General features: G+C 43.9%; 1 protein-coding gene across 1 annotated transcript in view; it reads right to left on the minus strand.

Annotated features, from left to right (window-relative positions):
- The window catches only part of LOC129923591 (uncharacterized), a 45,844-nt gene extending 22,109 nt beyond the window's left edge, over positions 1–23,735 (minus strand). Inside the window, exon 1 of the mRNA XM_056015205.1 lies at positions 23,037–23,735. The gene's annotated coding sequence lies outside the window, so the exon portion shown is untranslated. The remainder of the gene's footprint in view (positions 1–23,036) is intronic.
- Positions 23,736–23,979: the final 244 nt, after the last annotated feature.

Here is a 23,979-nt window from a genome sequence, read left to right on the forward strand (position 1 = left end):
AGGTAGTGGTAGGTAGGTAGTGGTAGGCAGGTAGAAGCCGTAGTGGTAGGTAGGTAGTGGTAGGTAGGTAGAAGCCGTAGTGGTAGGTAGGTAGAATCCGTAGTGGTAGGTAGGTAGAATCCGTAGTGGTAGGTAGGTAGAAGCCGTAGTGGTAGGTAGGTAGAAGCCGTAGTGGTAGGTAGGTAGTGGTAGGTAGGTAGTGGTAGGCAGGTAGTGGTAGGTAGGTAGAAGCCGTAGTGGTAGGTAGGTAGTGGTAGGTAGGTAGTGGTAGGCAGGTAGTGGTAGGTAGGTAGTGGTAAGTAGGTAGTGGTAGGTAGGTAGTGGTAGGTAGGTAGTGGTAGGCAGGTAGAAGCCGTAGTGGTAGGTAGGTAGTGGTAGGTAGGTAGAAGCCGTAGTGGTAGGTAGGTAGAAGCCGTAGTGGTAGGTAGGTAGAAGCCGTAGTGGTAGGTAGGTAGAAGCCGTAGTGGTAGGTAGGTAGAAGCCGTAGTGGTAGGTAGGTAGTGGTAGGTAGGTAGTGGTAGGCAGGTAGTGGTAGGTAGGTAGTGGTAGGTAGGTAGTGGTAGGTAGGTAGAAGCCGTAGTGGTAGGTAGGTAGAAGCCGTAGTGGTAGGTAGGTAGAAGCCGTAGTGGTAGGTAGGTAGAAGCCGTAGTGGTAGGTAGGTAGAAGCCGTAGTGGTAGGTAGAAGCCGTAGTGGTAGGTAGGTAGTGGTAGGTAGGTAGAAGCCGTAGTGGTAGGTAGGTAGTGGTAGGTAGGTAGTGGTAGGTAGGTAGTGGTAGGTAGGTAGAAGCCGTAGTGGTAGGTAGGTAGTGGTAGGTGTGGTAGGTAGGTAGTGGTAGGTAGGTAGTGGTAGGTAGGTAGTGGTAGGTAGGTAGAAGCCGTAGTGGTAGGTAGGTAGTGGTAGGTAGGTAGTGGTAGGTAGGTAGTGGTAGGTAGGAAGTGGTAGGTAGGTAGTGGTAGGTAGGTAGAAGCCGTAGTGGTAGGTAGATAGAAGCCGTAGTGGTAGGTAGATAGAAGCCGTAGTGGTAGGTAGGTAGAAGCCGTAGTGGTAGGTAGGTAGAAGCCGTAGTGGTAGGTAGGTAGTGGTAGGTAGGTAGTGGTAGGTAGGTAGTGGTAGGTAGGTAGTGGTAGGTAGGTAGTGGTAGGTAGGTAGAAGCCGTAGTGGTAGGTAGGTAGTGGTAGGTAGGTAGTGGTAGGTAGGTAGTGGTAGGTAGGTAGTGGTAGGTAGGTAGTGGTAGGTAGGTAGTGGTAGGTAGAAGCCGTAGTGGTAGGTAGCTAGTGGTAGGTAGGTAGTGGTAGGTAGGTAGTGGTAGGTAGGTAGTGGTAGGTAGGTAGTGGTAGGTAGGTAGAAGCCGTAGTGGTAGGTAGATAGAAGCCGTAGTGGTAGGTAGATAGAAGCCGTAGTGGTAGGTAGGTAGAAGCCGTAGTGGTAGGTAGGTAGAAGCCGTAGTGGTAGGTAGGTAGAAGCCGTAGTGGTAGGTAGATAGAAGCCGTAGTGGTAGGTAGGTAGTGGTAGGTAGGTAGAAGCCGTAGTGGTAGGTAGGTAGAAGCCGTAGTGGTAGGTAGGTAGTGGTAGGTAGGTAGAAGCCGTAGTGGTAGGTAGGTAGAAGCCGTAGTGGTAGGTAGGTAGTGGTAGGTAGGTAGAAGCCTTAGTGGTAGGTAGGTAGAAGCCGTAGTGGTAGGTAGGTAGTGGTAGGTAGGTAGTGGTAGGTAGGTAGTGGTAGGTAGGTAGTGGTTGGTAGGTAGTGGTAGGTAGGTAGTGGTAGGTAGGTAGTGGTTGGTAGGTAGTGGTAGGTAGGTAGTGGTAGGTAGGTAGTGGTAGGCAGGTAGTGGTAGGTAGGTAGTGGTAGGTAGGTAGTGGTAGGTAGGTAGAAGCCGTAGTGGTAGGTAGGTAGTGGTAGGTAGGTAGAAGCCGTAGTGGTAGGTAGGTAGAAGCCGTAGTGGTAGGTAGGTAGTGGTAGGTAGGTAGAAGCCGTAGTGGTAGGTAGGTAGAAGCCGTAGTGGTAGGTAGGTAGTGGTAGGTAGGTAGTGGTAGGTAGGTAGTGGTAGGTAGGTAGTGGTAGGTAGGTAGTGGTAGGCAGGTAGAAGCCGTAGTGGTAGGTAGGTAGAAGCCGTAGTGGTAGGTAGGTAGTGGTAGGTAGGTAGTGGTAGGCAGGTAGTGGTAGGTAGGTAGTGGTAGGTAGGTAGAAGCCGTAGTGGTAGGTAGGTAGTGGTAGGTAGGTAGTGGTAGGTAGGTAGTGGTAGGTAGGTAGTGGTAGGTAGGTAGTGGTAGGTAGGTAGTGGTAGGTAGGTGGTGGTAGGTAGGTAGAAGCCGTAGTGGTAGGTAGATAGAAGCCGTAGTGGTAGGTAGATAGAAGCCGTAGTGGTAGGTAGGTAGAAGCCGTAGTGGTAGGTAGGTAGAAGCCGTAGTGGTAGGTAGGTAGAAGCCGTAGTGGTAGGTAGGTAGTGGTAGGTAGGTAGTGGTAGGTAGGTAGTGGTAGGTAGGTAGTGGTTGGTAGGTAGTGGTAGGTAGGTAGTGGTAGGTAGGTAGTGGTAGGTAGGTAGTGGTAGGTAGGTAGTGGTAGGTAGGTAGTGGTAGGTAGGTAGTGGTAGGTAGGTAGAAGCCGTAGTGGTAGGTAGGTAGTGGTAGGTAGGTAGAAGCCGTAGTGGTAGGTAGGTAGAAGCCGTAGTGGTAGGTAGGTAGAAGCCGTAGTGGTAGGTAGGTAGTGGTAGGTAGGTAGTGGTAGGTAGGTAGAAGCCGTAGTGGTAGGCAGGTAGAAGCCGTAGTGGTAGGTAGGTAGAAGCCGTAGTGGTAGGTAGGTAGTGGTAGGTAGGTAGAAGCCGTAGTGGTAGGTAGGTAGAAGCCGTAGTGGTAGGTAGGTAGTGGTAGGTAGGTAGTGGTAGGTAGGTAGTGGTAGGCAGGTAGTGGTAGGTAGGTAGTGGTAGGTAGGTAGTGGTATGCAGGTAGTGGTAGGTAGGTAGTGGTAGGTAGGTAGTGGTAGGCAGGTAGAAGCCGTAGTGGTAGGTAGGTAGTGGTAGGTAGGTAGAAGCCGTAGTGGTAGGTAGGTAGTGGTAGGTAGGTAGTGGTAGGTAGGTAGTGGTAGGCAGATAGAAGCCGTAGTGGTAGGTAGGTAGTGGTAGGCAGGTAGTGGTAGGTAGGTAGTGGTAGGTAGGTAGTGGTAGGCAGGTAGAAGCCGTAGTGGTAGGTAGGTAGTGGTAGGTAGGTAGAAGCCGTAGTGGTAGGCAGGTAGAAGCCGTAGTGGTAGGTAGGTAGTGGTAGGTAGGTAGAAGCCGTAGTGGTAGGTAGGTAGAAGCCGTAGTTGTAGGTAGGTAGTGGTAGGTAGGTAGTGGTAGGTAGGTAGAAGCCGTAGTGGTAGGTAGGTAGAAGCCGTAGTGGTAGGTAGGTAGTGGTAGGCAGGTAGTGGTAGGTAGGTAGTGGTAGGTAGGTAGAAGCCGTAGTGGTAGGTAGGTAGTGGTAGGTAGGTAGTGGTAGGTAGGTAGTGGTAGGCAGGTAGAAGCCGTAGTGGTACGTAGGTAGAAGCCGTAGTGGTAGGTAGGTAGTGGTAGGTAGGTAGTGGTAGGCAGGTAGTGGTAGGTAGGTAGTGGTAGGTAGGTAGTGGTAGGCAGGTAGAAGCCGTAGTGGTAGGCAGGTAGTGGTAGGTAGGTAGTGGTAGGCAGGTAGGTAGGTAGAAGCCGTAGTCGTAGGTAGGTAGAAGCCGTAGTGGTAGGTAGGTTGAAGCCGTAGTGGTAGGTAGGTAGTGGTAGGTAGGTAGTGGTAGGCAGGTAGTGGTAGGTAGGTAGAAGCCGTAGTGGTAGGTAGGTAGAAGCCGTAGTGGTAGGTAGGTAGAAGCCGTAGTGGTAGGTAGGTAGAAGCCGTAGTGGTAGGTAGGTAGTGGTAGGTAGGTAGTGGTAGGTAGGTAGTGGTAGGTAGGTAGTGGTAGGTAGGTAGTGGTAGGTAGGTAGTGGTAGGTAGGTAGTGGTAGGTAGGTAGAAGCCGTAGTGGTAGGTAGGTAGAAGCCGTAGTGGTAGGTAGGTAGAAGCCGTAGTGGTAGGTAGGTAGTGGTAGGTAGGTAGTGGTAGGTAGGTAGTGGTAGGTAGGTAGTGGTAGGTAGGTAGTGGTAGGCAGGTAGAAGCCGTAGTGGTAGGTAGGTAGAAGCCGTAGTGGTAGGTAGGTAGTGGTAGGTAGGTAGTGGTAGGTAGGTAGTGGTAGGTAGGTAGAAGCCGTAGTGGTAGGTAGGTAGAAGCCGTAGTGGTAGGTAGGTAGAAGCCGTAGTGGTAGGTAGGTAGTGGTAGGTAGGTAGTGGTAGGTAGGTAGTGGTAGGCAGGTAGTGGTAGGTAGGTAGTGGTAGGTAGGTAGTGGTAGGCAGGTAGAAGCCGTAGTGGTAGGAAGGTAGTGGTAGGTAGGTAGTGGTAGGCAGGTAGTGGTAGGTAGGTAGTGGTAGGTAGGTAGTGGTAGGTAGGTAGTGGTAGGTAGGTAGTGGTAGGCAGGTAGAAGCCGTAGTGGTAGGTAGGTAGTGGTAGGTAGGTAGAAGCCGTAGTGGTAGGTAGGTAGAAGCCGTAGTGGTAGGTAGGTAAATCCGTAGTGGTAGGTAGGTAGAAGCCGTAGTGGTAGGTAGGTAGAAGCCGTAGTGGTAGGTAGGTAGTGGTAGGTAGGTAGTGGTAGGCAGGTAGTGGTAGGTAGGTAGAAGCCGTAGTGGTAGGTAGGTAGTGGTAGGTAGGTAGTGGTAGGCAGGTAGTGGTAGGTAGGTAGTGGTAGGTAGGTAGTGGTAGGTAGGTAGTGGTAGGTAGGTAGTGGTAGGCAGGTAGAAGCCGTAGTGGTAGGTAGGTAGTGGTAGGTAGGTAGAAGCCGTAGTGGTAGGTAGGTAGAAGCCGTAGTGGTAGGTAGGTAGAAGCCGTAGTGGTAGGTAGGTAGAAGCCGTAGTGGTAGGTAGGTAGAAGCCGTAGTGGTAGGTAGGTAGTGGTAGGTAGGTAGTGGTAGGCAGGTAGTGGTAGGTAGGTAGTGGTAGGTAGGTAGTGGTAGGTAGGTAGAAGCCGTAGTGGTAGGTAGGTAGAAGCCGTAGTGGTAGGTAGGTAGAAGCCGTAGTGGTAGGTAGGTAGAAGCCGTAGTGGTAGGTAGGTAGTGGTAGGTAGGTAGTGGTAGGTAGGTAGTGGTAGGTAGGTAGTGGTAGGTAGGTAGTGGTAGGTAGGTAGTGGTAGGTAGGTAGTGGTAGGTAGGTAGAAGCCGTAGTGGTAGGTAGGTAGAAGCCGTAGTGGTAGGTAGGTAGAAGCCGTAGTGGTAGGTAGGTAGTGGTAGGTAGGTAGTGGTAGGTAGGTAGTGGTAGGTAGGTAGTGGTAGGTAGGTAGTGGTAGGTAGGTAGTGGTAGGTAGGTAGTGGTAGGTAGGTAGAAGCCGTAGTGGTAGGTAGGTAGAAGCCGTAGTGGTAGGTAGGTAGTGGTAGGTAGGTAGTGGTAGGCAGGTAGTGGTAGGTAGGTAGTGGTAGGTAGGTAGTGGTAGGCAGGTAGAAGCCGTAGTGGTAGGTAGGTAGTGGTAGGTAGGTAGAAGCCGTAGTGGTAGGTAGGTAGTGGTAGGTAGGTAGTGGTAGGTAGGTAGTGGTAGGTAGGTAGTGGTAGGCAGGTAGTGGTAGGTAGGTAGTGGTAGGTAGGTAGTGGTAGGTAGGTAGTGGTAGGTAGGTAGTGGTAGGCAGGTAGTGGTAGGTAGGTAGTGGTAGGTAGGTAGTGGTAGGCAGGTAGAAGCCGTAGTGGTAGGTAGGTAGTGGTAGGTAGGTAGAAGCCGTAGTGGTAGGTAGGTAGTGGTAGGTAGGTAGAAGCCGTAGTGGTAGGTAGGTAGTGGTAGGTAGGTAGTGGTAGGTAGGTAGAAGCCGTAGTGGTAGGTAGGTAGTGGTAGGTAGGTAGTGGTAGGTAGGTAGTGGTAGGTAGGTAGAAGCCGTAGTGGTAGGTAGGTAGAAGCCGTAGTGGTAGGTAGGTAGAAGCCGTAGTGGTAGGTAGGTAGTGGTAGGTAGGTAGTGGTAGGCAGGTAGTGGTAGGTAGGTAGTGGTAGGTAGGTAGTGGTAGGCAGGTAGAAGCCGTAGTGGTAGGTAGGTAGTGGTAGGTAGGTAGAAGCCGTAGTGGTAGGTAGGTAGTGGTAGGTAGGTAGTGGTAGGTAGGTAGTGGTAGGTAGGTAGTGGTAGGCAGGTAGTGGTAGGTAGGTAGTGGTAGGTAGGTAGTGGTAGGTAGGTAGTGGTAGGTAGGTAGTGGTAGGCAGGTAGTGGTAGGTAGGTAGTGGTAGGTAGGTAGTGGTAGGCAGGTAGAAGCCGTAGTGGTAGGTAGGTAGTGGTAGGTAGGTAGAAGCCGTAGTGGTAGGTAGGTAGTGGTAGGTAGGTAGAAGCCGTAGTGGTAGGTAGGTAGTGGTAGGTAGGTAGTGGTAGGTAGATAGAAGCCGTAGTGGTAGGTAGGTAGTGGTAGGTAGGTAGAAGCCGTAGTGGTAGGTAGGTAGTGGTAGGTAGGTAGAAGCCGTAGTGGTAGGTAGGTAGTGGTAGGCAGGTAGAAGCCGTAGTGGTAGGTAGGTAGTGGTAGGTAGGTAGAAGCCGTAGTGGTAGGTAGGTAGTGGTAGGTAGGTAGAAGCCGTAGTGGTAGGTAGGTAGTGGTAGGTAGGTAGAAGCCGTAGTGGTAGGTAGGTAGAAGCCGTAGTGGTAGGTAGGTAGAAGCCGTAGTGGTAGGTAGGTAGTGGTAGGTAGGTAGTGGTAGGCAGGTAGTGGTAGGTAGGTAGTGGTAGGTAGGTAGTGGTAGGCAGGTAGAAGCCGTAGTGGTAGGTAGGTAGTGGTAGGTAGGTAGTGGTAGGTAGGTAGTGGTAGGTAGGTAGTGGTAGGTAGGTAGTGGTAGGTAGGTAGTGGTAGGTAGGTAGTGGTAGGTAGGTAGAAGCCGTAGTGGTAGGTAGGTAGTGGTAGGCAGGTAGTGGTAGGTAGGTAGAAGCCGTAGTGGTAAGTGTCGAGCGCGCGTGAAGTTTTCCTTTTGTGTTTAATATTTGTGTTTTAGCGAATAGGAGGTGGTTTGCATTAGGTGCGTTTTGTTGTCTACAATATTGTGTATGTGTATGTTTACGTCATCCTTAGTTTCCGCAATGAAGGGAGCTTCTTTTGTTAGATGGTTTTCGGGTTCCCCGTTGTAACGGTACGTAAGTACATAGTTTTATTAAGGAGGCTGATCTTTCGGTATGGGTGTCGCTAATGAAAAGTCTTTGTCGTAGCGGCATCGCTAGATCTAGGTTATCGTTTCATTTCAGGGTGTTAGGCTTGGGGCTATGGGAAAGAGTGTCGCCTTTCCTTCCGTGTGGAAGGTGTGTTATTGCTATTTGAATATTTTTTAATGTAATGCTCACCACAATGATACTGATATACATGTAATCATTTTATTAATTTGCAATTACGTATTATTAAGTATTGTTCACGTTGACAACTGTTATTTAATCTGTAACGGTTCCGTTGGATAATGTTTATTCGTTGTTCAATTTAGTTTGTGGTTCCACTGCTAGTATTCTTTGTTCTCGGTTTACACTGTTCAGGAGAGTAAGCCCGGGCCCGTACGTCATACCCTAGATGAGCCCCCTCCTGACAGTAGGTAGGTAGAAGCCGTAGTGGAAGGTAGGTAGGAAGGTTTTTCTATCGTGTGGGAGGGCTCGCCAAGATACTGACTCTAGAAGTCAGTAGAGCTTAGAGTTAATAGTAAGTGGACTATAACAAGAGGCTATTAAGCACATCCTCAAATACTATACTCTAAGAGCCAGAGCAGCATTACTTCACAGGTCAGTGAAGTACTTTTGTACAGACTGAAAGTTTACATAGGTCAGTGCGGACTTCGAGATAACGTAGGTCAGTGCGCACTACTTCACAGACTCCAAGACAACAAAGGTCAGTGTGGCACTGCTTCAAAGACTACAAGATAACATAGGTCAGTGCGGCGCAGATTCACGGACTTAAGACAACATAGGTCAGTGCAGCACTGCTTCATATACTTTAAGACAACATAGATCAGTGAAGTACTGCTTCATATACTTTAAGACAACATAGATCAGTGAAGTACTGCTTCATATACTTTAAGACAACATAGATCAGTGAAGTACTGCTTTAGTTGCTTTACAGACGCCAAGTCTACACAGGTCAGTGAGGTGATGTTTCATATACTTCACGCACATACAGTTCAGTGAGATATTGCTTCACAGACAGGTCAATGAAGTTCTGTGTTTGAAATACATGCATTTAAAGACCACCTATTTTCAATAAAGTGCACGCAATATATTCTAAACAAAAAAAAGAGTAGGAGTTGTAATCGGAAACGAATGTAACAGTTAACATATAAAAAAAAGTGAAACCATTAACAGCAACGAAAATAAAAATAAAATGAAACACATGTAAAATAAAAAACGAAATGCAGCTAGTATTATAATGTGTAGACGAAAAGTAACTAAAGTATTTAAAAAAAATAGAACAAGATTACAAAGAGAGTTTGAGTTATCACAAAAACTCAGATTCGCCCCCCATAGGTCCGCATATGGGTCAGTAGTGCAGTAGACAGAAAGGTTTCAACATTTCCAACCCGAATTTTAGAAGCTATGAACTACACCCACAGCCCTAACTCACTCCATGCAAAATATTTATTTAAAGCCTGATTGCCGGCGATCACTTCAACCAAATGCACAAGGTTCTAGGTCTTACTTGTCGCCTGTCTGTTTGGCTAATGGCCTCTCATTAATGGCCTCTGAAAACAATCCTTCCCATTGGTCAAGGATCTCAAGAGCCCTTGGTGCGATTCCAGATTTGTAATACAGGGGCCGAAGAAATAACACGCACCACTGCCTATCAAGTCTCGTTTAAAAAAAAAACGTGTGAATAAGTACATAGAATCTGCATTTTTAATATTTTAAAAAAAATTCTCTTATTAGTAAGTAGCTAATATAGATCTACCAGAAAACTCAAAGCTAAATAATACGTATATATTTTATAACATTATTTTGAAAAAAATAACAGAAGTTCAAATGAAAAAAAAATCTTAAAATAAATCCTTTACTTTTGTGTATTTATTGGTTGTGTATTTTGTGAAAAACAAATCTGGCATAATTAATTTTGAAACAACAATAAAATTAACATGACAAACTTTTAAAACGGGATTTTATCAAAACCGTTTCTTAGTGAGCACTTAAGAGATAAAAGGAACTTGTGTACGTAATTTCATGCGAATCTGTTAGGAGGTTCCAGAGATCTCGAGAAAGATGAATCATTCGCGAAAATGTATATAAGATAACACTAGTCTAGAGTAGATTGGCGTTAGTTTCTACTCAATAGATCGACTTTATTCTATAGGCGCTGTTCATTATTTAAATTGTTAATTAATTTTTATTTTAGTTACATCCCAAATCGCTTTTATTTTCGTTAACGAACGTTTCCGTTAACACTTGCATGTACTGAGCGTTTTCGCCAAGAGAAAAAAAATTCATGCGGTGTCGAACATGGCACTACATTTCTAGCAAGACTCCAGGAGTCAGCACTGTGTGCTAGCAGGAGTCAGCACTGTGTGCTAGCAGGAGTCAGGAGTCAGCCTGGTACAAACTCTTCCCAGTGCCGAGGCTATATGACATGTTTGTTTTATTCCCGAGACGTGCTTGACACGTCCATGTTTACCTTCTCTACCTCCCATTCTCTCGTTCTTTCACTCCCCCCTCCTCCTTCTTCTTTCTTTCTCTCTGTCGTCCCTCCCCCACCCTCTCTCTCAATCTCACTCCATCCTCGTCCCGCCCGTGAAGATCTTGATTCCGTTTTCCCATTTTCAAGACTGTAAACACTTTTCCCTTTAAAACTGAACTCCCCCACCAACCCGCCTCCTTTCTTGACATGCTAAGCCAGAGCAGTGCTAAGTATAACACCCCTCTCCTCAATTGAAATCGCAAACCCCCCCCCCCTCCCCCCAAAAAAAGTTAAAAGACTAAACATATCTATCTATCTATCTATCTATCTATCTATCTATCTATCTATCTATCTATCTATCTATCTATCTATCTATCTATCTATCTATCTATCTATCTATCTATCTATCTATCTATATAGATATATATATATTAGTGTGCCATTTGCGATAATGTGTAAAGATTAATTCGCATTAAGATATGATATTAGCCATAGTAAAGTTCGCCTATCAGACCCTGCTATGTATAAGGCAGATCATATAAAGGTCATCTGTTTCTGTGGTTAACTAGGGTGTCGTGTGGCCAGTACAACGACCACCCACCTTTACTTTTCCCCAACTGTCAGGCACCCATTAGAGCTGGGTGAACCCAGAGGCGCCCATATATCCCGAAATAAAAAATCCTACTCTTCACCAGGATTTGAACCATGACCTCCGTGACCCCTATATCGAAGGTGCCGTTTGAACCCGGGACCCCCTGGTTCAGAAGCCAAGCGCGTCTCCGATATTAGCCATAATTCACTGTTGATTCTCCACTGTAAGCTTAGCTCGATAGGCTTGTTATATTATTCATATACACATGGGATTTAGTAGATTATGGGAATAAAAAAAAAGGGGTGAACAAAATGCGTTCGTCGGGCTACTTGTGGTCCAGAAACACATTTTGGAACACATTACTACTCTCTCCCCTCTCTCCCTATTTCTCATATTGTCTAAATGTATAATGCCCAGAGTCAGTATCATTACATTTGTAATGCCCAGAGTCAGTACCATTACATTTGTAATAACTTGAAGGCTTTTGTTGGATGCAAGTACGGTAAAACCTTCAACAGAGAGAACAGCCTTATTAAAATTAAATATTAAAGACAGTACAGTGAACAATAATATATAATAATAATAAGGCTTGTCTTCGGGTCCGAAGATGTGAGGAATGCAGTATTTCTCGTGGCTGCGCAGCCCTAGCTGTGACCTACATATTCTGTCACATCCAAGGCAATATATATATATATATATATATATATATATATATATATATATATGCCACTATAACAGGAACTTTAATAATAGATATGCCACTATAACAGGAACTTAAGTAATAGATGTGCCACTATATCAGGAACTTAAGTAATAGATGTGCCACTATATCAGAAACTTAAGTAATAGATATGCCACTATAACAGATACGTACACAATAGAAATGCCGCTAGAACAGGAACTTAAATAAGAGATATGTCACTAAGTTATAGATGATAAGAGAAGCTTCAGTATTTGGACGTCTCGAACAGGCAGCGGGGACCCCGTAGGTCAAGGATAACTGGGAATCAACTGACAATGGCAAATACTGCAAATGGTCGTCCAGGTTTGGATATCCTTCACCTAAGGTTGACCAGGTCAGGGCGACTTACAAGACTTCATTTTCTTTTTTCTTACCGTCCGAAATAGTTCCAAAGCACAATCACATTGACTTCTCTCTCTCTCTCAAACAAATTTGGGTACTGAAAGTTATTTAAACTGAAATCTCGCCCATTATCATAGTCTCTTAATTGTTATAGGGCCTCCATGAACAAAGCGGAAAGGACAAATAAGATGCCCCTGAGTAGATCTCCCTCGACTGTGGCTGCAGCACAGATTTTTGTTGTCGTAATGCTGAATTCAAATTGGAGTTCGCGCTGATTTAAAACTGATGTACCTTCCAGTCTGTTACATTATTATCTTAATAGCTCTCTCACCCCAAGCTATTTCTTTCTCACTTCTTTCTCTTATTTTATTTCTCCTCTCTCTCTGTCTCTCTCTCTCTCTCTCTCTTATTTCTCCTATCTCTCTGTCCTTTTCTTTCTTCTTCTTCTCTCACTCTTTTTTCCCTTCTCTATCTCTTTTTCTTTCTCCTCTCTCTCTCTTTCTGCCCTTTTATTTCTCCTCTCTCTCTCTTTCTGTCCTTTTCTCTTTCCTCTCTCTCTCTCTTTCTGTCCTTTTCTTTTTCCTCTCACTTTCTCTCTCTTTCTGTCCTTTTCTTTTTCCTCTCTCTTTCTCTCTCTTTCTGTCCTTTTATTTCTCCACTCTCTCTCTCTTTCTGTCCTTTTATTTCTCCACTCTCTATCTCTCTCTTACTGTCCTTTTCTTTCTCATCTCTCTCTTTCTGTCCTTTTCTTTTTCCTCTCTCTCTCTCTTTCTCTTTCTGTCCATTTCTCTCTCTGCCCTTTTCTTTCTTCTTCTTCTTATGTGTGTATTCTTTTCGTTGTCATTTTCCCTCCTTCTCTCGCTCTCGTTTTTTTGTCCTTTTTTTTCTCTTTATTTCATTCTCTTATATTCTTCTTATCTTATAGATTATAGGCGTTACTTCAAAAAATAAGATAATTACGTCTTACGCATTTCATGCGTCTATCTAGTCATGCATGTTAACCAACGACTTAGGCTCTGCTAATAATCGTTGGTTTTCCTAGCTGATTCAGTCAACCCATTCCATTCTCTAATGGCTCTACGAAGAAGGAATACTTATTTAAATTCCATCTATCGTATGGAATAAGAAATGTACCTTTATCTTTGTGTCTTTCTGGGTATTTCATAAGGTTTTGTAAATCTGTAAATTGTGGTTCAGTGTTTTGTGTATCTCCTCTCTCTCTCTCTCTCTCACTCTCTCTCTCTCTCACTCTCTCTCTCTCTCTCTCTCTCTCTCTCTCTCTCAATCTCTTCCTTACTCATTGCAATGTTTCTTTCCATCCTGCCATTCTGGCTCCAGCCGCCATCACATCCCCCCCCTCCCAAAGGATCCACCCAACCAATTTTCTTACGGCTTATCTACAACGTATGGCGAAAGGGGGGGGGGAAGGGAAGATAACGCCTTGGAAAGTCACGCAGTAAATCGTTGGGAATTACCTCCCCCTGTCAGAATTAATTTGAGCTAAATGCTGGGAGCCAGGCCTATCGAAAACAGGTGGGGGACGTGCAGCCAGTTTCGCATTCACACAGTAATTATAGCTGGATTGGGGGGGGGGGGGGTGAATCCAGGTGCGGAACAGTATATAACAAAGAGGAGAGAAGATTACAAACCAAAAAAAAAACATAAATGTAATAATATATAACAATAAATAGCAGGACTCTATATTGTTCACAATATTCGAACGTGAATAGTAGTCCTTGCCAGTGCCTTGCCGAGGATGTTAGGCGTCAGGGGCAACAACTTCGACCCTCCTCCCACCATATCCAAAGAGTGTACCGGTGCGCCGTTTACATTTGCATACGAACAGCCAACACAAAACTTGTACGTAATGCAAACCAAGTGAACGAATGTAGCGAGAGATTTAGGCCTATGTGATACCCACACACACCCCCATGCTCCGATAAACGGGGCGGCCTCCCCATCCGCCCTCCCTCGTAACTCCACTGATCATTGCCGTAAGACAATAATATTGTTACAAATGAACAGTGATAGGTAGAGGTCAACGTATGACCCCGGCGAGATGACACAGCAGCTAGTGTTCCCTGGAATCTACATGTATAAACAAAGACAGGATGTGACGTGTCCACACGTGTTGTTCCAGGGGACGAACAGATCTAAGTAGGGGGACAGTTACTAATGAACAGTGACAGATAAAGGTCACTACGTGTGACCCCGACTTGATGACACTGCAGCCGATGTTTTCTGGAATCTACGTGTATAAATAAAGACAGGATGTGACGTTTCCTGACATGTTATTCCAGAGGATACTAGGAGTGTTTGTGCATATTTTGAAGAAGCGATTAGGGACTCTATATAAGCCAGAAAGTTAATGTGAAAGTCAGTCGTATGGAGTGGTATGGAGTCGTCAGTGAGCCGTTACAGTCGATACAGACTATGTAAGACGTGTGCGGCTCTGTGGAAGAGAAATGTGTACGACTCGATGCAAGTTAACTAGGGTAGAGTTAACTGGAGTGGACTACTGTCGTTAAAGTCTATACAGCGTACTACAGTGGACTTGAGCCGTTACAGTCGATACAGTCGATGTAAGACGTGTACGGCTCTGATTCGGTAGACTTGAGTACGACTTGGTTCTGCCTTGGGAGACCTGGAGCGACACTGGGAAGTGTGTCGTTGGTCTGTTCTGTGGAATACGGCTCGAAGAAGTTGAGAAGAGATGAAGTGCAACGAAGTGAAGAGATGCAGTGCAACGAAGTATAGCTAACTGTAAACTGACAGATATTGTACAGTCTTCTACGCTACATGTTACATTAATGTTAGAGTTAATAGTCATTAAAGTTATATGAAGCTGAAAGTTTAGTCGTCAAGTTCTTTACAGTGTTTTTATTTGTGTGCCTACTAATACTTCTAGCCAGAAGATTCAGAAATACGTAACAATTGGTGTCAGAAGTGGGATCTTTCTGGCTAGAATGTATTCCACAAAACTTCTTAATGAACTTGACATGAAAGAACTTAGACAAGAGCTTCGAGAAAGAGGTCTACATCTTAACGGAAATAAGGAAACGCTAATAGCACGTCTAAGACAAGCCCTGTTGGAGGAAGATGAGAATCCGAACACTTGCCAATTTGAAATCAAACCTAATACGATGGAGCTCCTGAGAACTTTGCAATACAAAATGAGCTCGGTGAATGAGAGCATTAAGGAGATAGAATCAGAAATCAACACTCGATTTTCTTCATTTAACCATTTGATCAAAGCCATGAATGAGAATGAACAAATAGCTACCACGCCCAACAAGACAGAAGAACAAATAAAAGATCAAACGAGAATCATGATGAACGAGCTACTGAACACTCAGCAGTATCAGATTGAGTCGACAGATGAAAGAGCTATACCATTGATGAACATCGAACGATTGTCCAACCAAGAATGTGGCGATACAGACAATTACGATAGGGATGCTGGTGATGGCTGTGCTGTCTGTGACTGTGATAGTAAACCAAACGAATGTGGCTCACAAGAAATGAAAAGAGACGGTAGCTGTTACTATTTCAACGAAAAGCAGAATGAGACCGCTGAAGAAACAATAGAAGAGACCTATAGTTTGACCGAAGCTTTAGCTACAGATATACCTGATATGAGTACCTCAACCAGCCAAACAGATCAAGACAACGTTGGGTCTGCGTCCAAGCCTGTTGCTGTGGGCCTTAAAGACTTCTGTCTTCTATCTGCCAGTGTCTACGAGAGGAACTCGAAGCTTGATTACTGCAACAATGCGTTTGACAAGAACTGTACGTACGTAGCTTTACAAGAAGACTGTGAATGCCAAGAAATACACCAGCAAGGTCTGGACTTAACAGAAGCTTGTCCAGCTGTCAAGATCAGCGCGAGAAGTCCTGGTCAAAGTCAAGGAAACACAATAGAATCTGATGCTGAAGTTGATGGACCTTTGCACGTTGAATGTTATCAACCTGCCCCACAGGCGAGTGCTCCAGACTCGGATGAAGGTGATGACGTGTTTGACACCTTGCCTTCAAGTGGACTTGAAGCTCATTCGCAAAGCATCCATCGAAGAATAATGCCGAAACAACTTGTTAGATCAACAGTCTTGATGACTACAGCTATGAAATGCAATACCTTCCTATGTGCTATGTGGCTGCCATCAGCATTGATTGACAAGAAAGTAAGACAACGACATCAACGCAACCAAAGAAATATCAAATTGAGGAGGCGGAGAAAGCGACATATGCAGAGTGCAACGTGGATGGCTCCAACAAGATCAAGATACAAACCCACCCCTTCTCCCACTGATAGACCCCCACCTGCATTTATGAAACTCCATAGCCCATGTTGTTAGAAAACAAGCCCACCACTTCTCCCACTGATAGACCCCCACCTGCACTGATGAAACTCCACAGCCCATGTTTTTAGAAAGATTCTGTCCGGAACCATCAGACCAAAGAAGAAAGCCTTACGAATCAGTTAAAAGTGTGAAGCCACTAATGAATAATCTAAGAACATTCCTCATGAGAATAGGTTGATGAAGTATAACAGAGGTTTTAGAAGAACGCTAATTAAGTCAGAAGCAAGAAGGACAGAACTAGTTTAAGATGCCAGAACTGTGAAGTGAGTAACCATCTGAGATAGAACTGTACAAATAAAACTGTGCGAGAAGATCAACCCAACAGGCATCGTACAAACCCAAAGTCAGTTGCTGTTGTAAGAAGAACATGTGAATATTGCTGTACTGTAATGAACCTGGTCATCTCTGAAGAAGCTCTGGAAAAAGCCCTAACCCATCTGTAAAAAGATGCTTGAAAATGTAAAACTCAGCCAGTGAAGCACGAACTCGGTAGAATGCTGATGAATTTTCTCGACAAGAGTGCCCAATGTCGTCATCTGAAGGTCGATGTTTCCATACCAAGATTGATGAAAACATTTGTGAGGAACTGCTGAAAAATGAGGATTTGGCTCCCATTCTTCTATGGAAAGAAGATGGACAACTGCCAGATTGAAAGAACATCTCTGAGAAGGGGGCAACCACCAAAGCTTCCTTCTTGATCGTCGATCGGTTTCTTCAGTATCGTGATGAAGTAGAATCTGTTCGGGACGAACAGATCTAAGAAGGGGGCAGTGTTACAAATGAACAGTGATAGGTAGAGGTCAACGTATGACCCCGGCGAGATGACACAGCAGCTAGTGTTCCCTGGAATCTACATGTATAAACAAAGACAGGATGTGACGTGTCCACACGTGTTGTTCCAGGGGACGAACAGATCTAAGTAGGGGGACAGTTACTAATGAACAGTGACAGATAAAGGTCACTACGTGTGACCCCGACTTGACACTGCAGCCGATGTTTTCTGGAATCTACGTGTATAAATAAAGACAGGATGTGACGTTTCCTGACATGTTATTCCAGAGGATACTAGGAGTGTTTGTGCATATTTTGAAGAAGCGATTAGGGACTCTATATAAGCCAGAAAGTTAATGTGAAAGTCAGTCGTATGGAGTGGTATGGAGTCGTCAGTGAGCCGTTACAGTCGATACAGACTATGTAAGACGTGTGCGGCTCTGTGGAAGAGAAATGTGTACGACTCGATGCAAGTTAACTAGGGTAGAGTTAACTGGAGTGGACTACTGTCGTTAAAGTCTATACAGCGTACTACAGTGGACTTGAGCCGTTACAGTCGATACAGTCGATGTAAGACGTGTACGGCTCTGATTCGGTAGACTTGAGTACGACTTGGTTCTGCCTTGGGAGACCTGGAGCGACACTGGGAAGTGTGTCGTTGGTCTGTTCTGTGGAATACGGCTCGAAGAAGTTGAGAAGAGATGAAGTGCAACGAAGTGAAGAGATGCAGTGCAACGAAGTATAGCTAACTGTAAACTGACAGATATTGTACAGTCTTCTACGCTACATGTTACATTAATGTTAGAGTTAATAGTCATTAAAGTTATATGAAGCTGAAAGTTTAGTCGTCAAGTTCTTTACAGTGTTTTTATTTGTGTGCCTACTAATACTTCTAGCCAGAAGATTCAGAAATACGTAACAATATTGTTTTGATAATGTTACGTATTTCTGAAACTTCTGGCTATATGTATTAGTTGGCACACAAATAAAAACACAGCAAAGAACTTGACGACTAAACTTTCAGTTTCATATAACTTTAATGACTATTAACTCTAACAATTCGTTACTGTAACATGTAGCGTAGAAGACTGTACAATATCTGTCAGTTTACAGTTAGCTATACTTCGTTGCACTGCATCTCTTCACTTCGTTGCAATTCATCTCTTCTCAACTTTCCTCGAGCCGTATTCCACAGAACAGACCAACAACACACTTCCCAGTGTCGCTCCAGGTCTCCCAAAGCTGAACCAAGTCGTACTCAAGTCTACCGAATCAGAGCCGCACACGTCTTACATCGACTGTATCGACTGTAACGGCTCAAGTCCACTGTAGTTCGCTGTATAGACTTTAACGACAGTAGTCCACTCCAGTTAACTCTACCCTAGTTAACTTGCATCGAGTCGTACACATTTCTCTTCCACAGAGCCGCACACGTCTTACATCGTCTGTATCGACTGTAACGGCTCACTCACGACTCCATACGACTCCATACGACTCTAACATTAACTCTCTGGCTTATATAGAGTCCCTAATCGCTTGTCCAAAGTTGCACAAACACTCCTAGTATCCTCTGGAATAACATGTCAGGAAACTTCACATCCTGTCTTTATTTATACACGTAGATTCCAGAAAACACTCGCTGCAGTGTCATCAAGTCGGGGTCACACGTAGTGACCTTTATCTGTCACTGTTCATTAGTAACTGTCCCCCTACTTAGATCTGTTCGTCCCCTGGAACAACACGTGTGGACACGTCACATCCTGTCTTTGTTTGTACATGTAGATTGCAGAGAACACTAGCTGCTGTGTCATCTCGCCGGGGTCATACGTTGACCTCTACCTATCACTGTTCATTTGTAACACTGCCCCCTTCTTAGATCTGTTCGTCCCGAACAGATTCTACTTCATCACGATACTGATGAAATCGATCGACGATCAAGTAGGAAGCTTTGGTGGTTGCCCCCTTCTCAGAGATGTTCTTTCAATCTGGTAGTTGTCCATCTTCTTTCCATAGAAGAATGGGAGCCAAATCCTCATTTTTCAGCAGTTCCTCACAAATGTTTTCATCAATCTTGGTATGGAAACATCGACCTTCAGATGACGACATTGGGCACTCTTGTCGAGAAAATTCATCAGCATTCTAACGAGTTCGTGCTTCACTGGCTGAGTTTTACATTTTCAAGCATCTTTTTACAGAGCTTCTTCAGAGATGACCAGGTTCATTACAGTACAGCAATATTCACATGTTCTTCTTACAACAGCAACTGTCTTGGGTTTGTACGATGCCTGTTGGGTTGATCTTCTCGTACAGTTTTATTTGTACAGTTCTATCTCAGATGGTTACTCACTTCACAGTTCTGGCATCTAACACTAGTTCTGTCCTTCTTGCTTCTGATTTGATTATCGTTCTTCTAAAACCTCTGTTATACTTCATCAAACCTATTCTCATGAATGTTCTTAGATTATTCATTAGTGGCTTCACAATTTCAACTGATTCGTAAGGCTTTCTTCTTTGGTTTATGGTCCCGGACAGAATCTTTCTAAAAACATGGGCTGTGGAGTTTCATCAGTGCAGGTGGGGGTCTATCAGTGGGAGAAGTGGTGGGCTTGTTTTCTAACAACATGGGCTATGGAGTTTCATAAATGCAGGTGGGGGTCTATCAGTGGGAGAAGGGGTGGGTTTGTATCTTGATCTTGTTGGAGCCATCCACGTTGCACTCTGCATATGTCGCTTTCTCCGCCTCCTCAATTTGATATTTCTTTGGTTGCGTTGATGTCGTTGTCGTTGTCTTGCTTTCCTGTCGATCAATGCTGATGGCAGCGACTTAGCACATAGGAAGGCATTGTATTTCATAGCTGTAGTCATCAAGACTGTTGATCTAACAAGTTGCTTCAGCATTATTCTTCGATGGGTGCTTTGCGAATGAACTGCAAGTCCACTTGAAGGCAAGTTGTCAAACACGTCATCACCTTCATCCGAGTCTGGAGGACTCGACTGTGGGGCAGGTTGATAACATTCAACGTGCAAAGGTCCATCAACTTCAGCATCAGTTTCTATTGTAATTCCTTGACTATCACCAGGGCTTCTCACGCCTACCTTGATAGCTGTACAAGCTTCTGTTAAGTCTAGAGCTTGTTGGTGTATTTCTTGGCATTCACAGTCTTCTTGCATAGCTACGTACGTACAGTTCTTGTCAAACGCATGGGTGCAATAATCAAACTTCGAGTTCCTCTCGTAGACAATGACAGATAGACAGAAGTCTTTAAGGCCCACAGCAACAGGCTTGGACGCAGACCCAACGTTGTCTTGATCTGTTTGGCTAGTTGAGGTACTCATATCAGGTATATCTATAGCTAAAGCTTCGGTCAAACTATAGGTCTCTTCTATTGTTTCTTCAGCGGTCTCATTCTGCTTCTCGTTGAAATAGTAACAGCTACCGTCTCTTTTCATTTCTTGTGGGCCACATTCGTTTGGTTTGCTATCACAGTCACAAACAGCACAGCCATCACCAGCATCTTTATCGTAATTGTCTGTTTCGCCATATCCTTGGTTGGACAATTGTTCGTTGTTCATCAGTGGTGTAGCTCTTTCATCTGTCGACTCAATCTGATAATGTTGGGTGTTCAGCAGCTCGTTAATCATGATTCTAGTTTGATCTTTTATCGTATCTGTTTGTTCTTCTGTCTTGTTGGGCGTGGTAGCTATTTGTTCATTCTCATTCATGACTTTAATCAACTGGTTAAATGAAGAAAATCTGGTGTTGATTTCTGATTCTATCTTCTTAATGCTCTCTTTCACCGAGTTCATTTTGTATTGCAAAGTTCTCAGGAGCTCCATCGTATTAGGTTTGATTTCAAATTGACAAGTGTCAGGATTCTCATCTTCCTCCAACAGGGCTTGTCTGAGACGTGCTGTTAGCGTTTCCTTATTTCCGTTAAGCTGTAGACCTCTTTCTCGAAGCTCTTGTCTAAGTTCTTTCATGTCAAGTTCAATAAGAAGTTTGATGGAACACATTCTAGCCAGAAATATCCCACTTCTGACACCAATTGTTACGTATTTCTGAAACTTCTGGCTATATGTATTAGTTGGCACACAAATAAAAACACAGCAAAGAACTTGACGACTAAACTTTCAGTTTCATATAACTTTAATGACTATTAACTCTAACAATTCGTTACTGTAACATGTAGCGTAGAAGACTGTACAATATCTGTCAGTTTACAGTTAGCTATACTTCGTTGCACTGCATCTCTTCACTTCGTTGCAATTCATCTCTTCTCAACTTTCCTCGAGCCGTATTCCACAGAACAGACCAACGACACACTTCCCAGTGTCGCTCCAGGTCTCCCAAAGCTGAACCAAGTCGTACTCAAGTCTACCGAATCAGAGCCGCACACGTCTTACATCGACTGTATCGACTGTAACGGCTCAAGTCCACTGTAGTTCGCTGTATAGACTTTAACGACAGTAGTCCACTCCAGTTAACTCTACCCTAGTTAACTTGCATCGAGTCGTACACATTTCTCTTCCACAGAGCCGCACACGTCTTACATCGTCTGTATCGACTGTAACGGCTCACTCACGACTCCATACGACTCCATACGACTCTAACATTAACTCTCTGGCTTATATAGAGTCCCTAATCGCTTGTCCAAAGTTGCACAAACACTCCTAGTATCCTCTGGAATAACATGTCAGGAAACTTCACATCCTGTCTTTATTTATACACGTAGATTCCAGAAAACACTCGCTGCAGTGTCATCAAGTCGGGGTCACACGTAGTGACCTTTATCTGTCACTGTTCATTAGTAACTGTCCCCCTACTTAGATCTGTTCGTCCCCTGGAACAACACGTGTGGACACGTCACATCCTGTCTTTGTTTGTACATGTAGATTGCAGAGAACACTAGCTGCTGTGTCATCTCGCCGGGGTCATACGTTGACCTCTACCTATCACTGTTCATTTGTAACAATAAATTAGACTGAAGGATGGAGTTTATCTTTTGTTCACTTATTTCTGCTCAAATCTTATCTTAGCAAGGAACGCAATATGGACGTTTGCCACTCGGCCACCTATTTTCAAAGCCCTCATGCAACGTAGTGAAGTATAAATTGTAGATGTTCTGAGGATTTGAACTGAAGTGAGAGAAATGATCTGGCTTTAATGGCTTGGCGTTATCAATAGAGATGGAGATTGTAATGCATTCATTGATTGCATTGATTGCTGAACACACACTTCTGCAATAGAACAGAACATTCCAGTGACATCCACTTCAATGACATCCATTTCCGTGACAACCAATCCAGTGGCATCCACTTCACTGACATCCATTTCAGTGACAACCATTTCAAAGACATTTATTTCCAGTGACAACCATTTCAGAGACAATCCAGTGACAACCATTTCAGCGTCATTTGTTCCAGTGACAACCATTAGTGGTACATCCATACCAGTGATAATAACTCAAAAACATCGACTCCAGTGTTAACAGTTTCAGGACATCCATTCCAGTTAAAAGAGCTTCAGGGTGGTGACATAACCTTACAGACACTTTCAAGGTCTAGACATCCATGAGAAGATTCTCATTACCTGTCAGAGACCGGTACTGCTGCAGACCTGCAACATCAACAGACAATTCCACAGTGGACATTACCCTAGCTACGCCACTGATCACATAGCCAAGGTCAACGGCTAGTAGCCATAAAAATCGTGAAGAAAAAGGAGTTTAAAATACACGTAGATCTTGTAGCTTTACTCTTCTGTGAGTCTCCCTCCCCCCTCTCTCTTTCTTTCTCGTTGATCGTTGATAGTTTATAGTATCATCTACAGATAATTGCATAACTTGCATACATAAATTTCCAAATGTAGATTACACGATACAAAACAGGTCTGGTTCTAGATGAATAGATTATCCACTTAATAACCAAATCTTGTTAAAAGCTCATTGCATTAAGTGAATGTTAGTCTACAGCAATCATCATATAAATCTAGATTCTAGATATAGAATCTAGCTCTCGATCTAGATCTAGAAAATAAAAACGAAGGGGGTAGGGCTAACTGCGTTCCGGAATATAGCATGTAATAAAAATGAGAATGATGTATTGGAGATAATGAGATTGGAGAACTGTGATGTTTGGATATTCGGTATTGTTTAGTAGGGCCTATCAGAAAAAAGGTAGTTGGGGGGGGGGGGTCATTGTGCTGGCTTATGAACACCCTCGTACATACAATTCACTATAGGCCTGGAAATATGTCAATTGTTCGTCCTCCATATGGACTTTGTATGGACAATGTCTCGAATCAGAAAGGATCTCTAGGTCTAGATGTAGGACTTTACCCGCATTGCATCTAGATCTAGTATGAGTGACAGACTGACTCGTATATACAAAATAATAATCTAGATGTAATCTAAGCTAGATCTAGATCTATATCTTGTATTTTAGACTTAGATCTAGGTTTTACTTGAAATATAAAGGAAAAAATGAATAGGCTAGATCTAGAATCTAGATCTATATCTAGAGTAAAGATATCTTGATAAATATGTAGTCTACATCTAGATATTAAATAGTAATCTCAAGCATTGTTATTTCTGGTCTTACCTTCTGGACAGCAGCACCTAATCTATATAGATCTCTAGATCTATTTGAATTTGGTTTTCATCTCATGAAAAATAATCCTTTCCGTCATCTAGAACACTTAGACTTAGATCTACATAGCACACAGTATTGAAGCCGAGGCAGTCACAATAAAAGCACCCTAGACATACGATTTACACTAATTATGACCTTCACGGTGCACCATACTCAATAAATATGTCAATGTTTATAGCTTCATGAAACAATGGGAATCTCCACACACACAGTCACAAAAGTCGTGTTGACTAGCTTAGAATATGACCCGATTATCACAAGAATAAAATACGCGCCTACCCTACTGCGAACTGTTATACCGCTAAGCCAACGTTATAGCAAACCAGTAGGCTTGGTTAAACAATAGTCTAATCAGGACAGCCAGCAGTCGACGACCTTGTTAGTCTAACTAATGGCACTTATTGCTTGTCACGCACAAGAGCCTTTAGCACATTATTGTTTATCTCCCTTGCCTTTTTTTTCTATATTTTTTTTGTTTTGTTTTGTTTTTTAAATTCAATTTGTCTGTGTCTCCCTATTTCCTACTCTAGTTCTCTTGTTATGGTTCTCTCAATTAGGTTCGCGAATTGTTTTGCAAACTAAAACCACATGCTCGTTCGCAAGGCGCGCGGAATGGCCAAGACTACGGAACGCTATGTCGTCGGATCGTTCAGTTAAAATAACAAACGGCCGTCTGCCATAAGTGGCATGTTGGCATGTACGGTGCTCCGCTGTAGCCACATTTGAGCGTTTCTTATCTTATTTTGTCATATATAATAGAGACGTTACTTCAAAAAAGAAGATGATTACGTCCTACGCGTTATGCATTCAGTCATGCATATTAACAAATGATTTAAATTCTGCAAAAGTCACTGGTTTTCCTGGCTAGCTCAGGCAACCCATTCCATGCTCT

The sequence above is a fragment of the Biomphalaria glabrata genome, chromosome 17, assembly GCF_947242115.1.
Source record: "Biomphalaria glabrata chromosome 17, xgBioGlab47.1, whole genome shotgun sequence".
NCBI lineage: Eukaryota > Metazoa > Mollusca > Gastropoda > Planorbidae > Biomphalaria > Biomphalaria glabrata.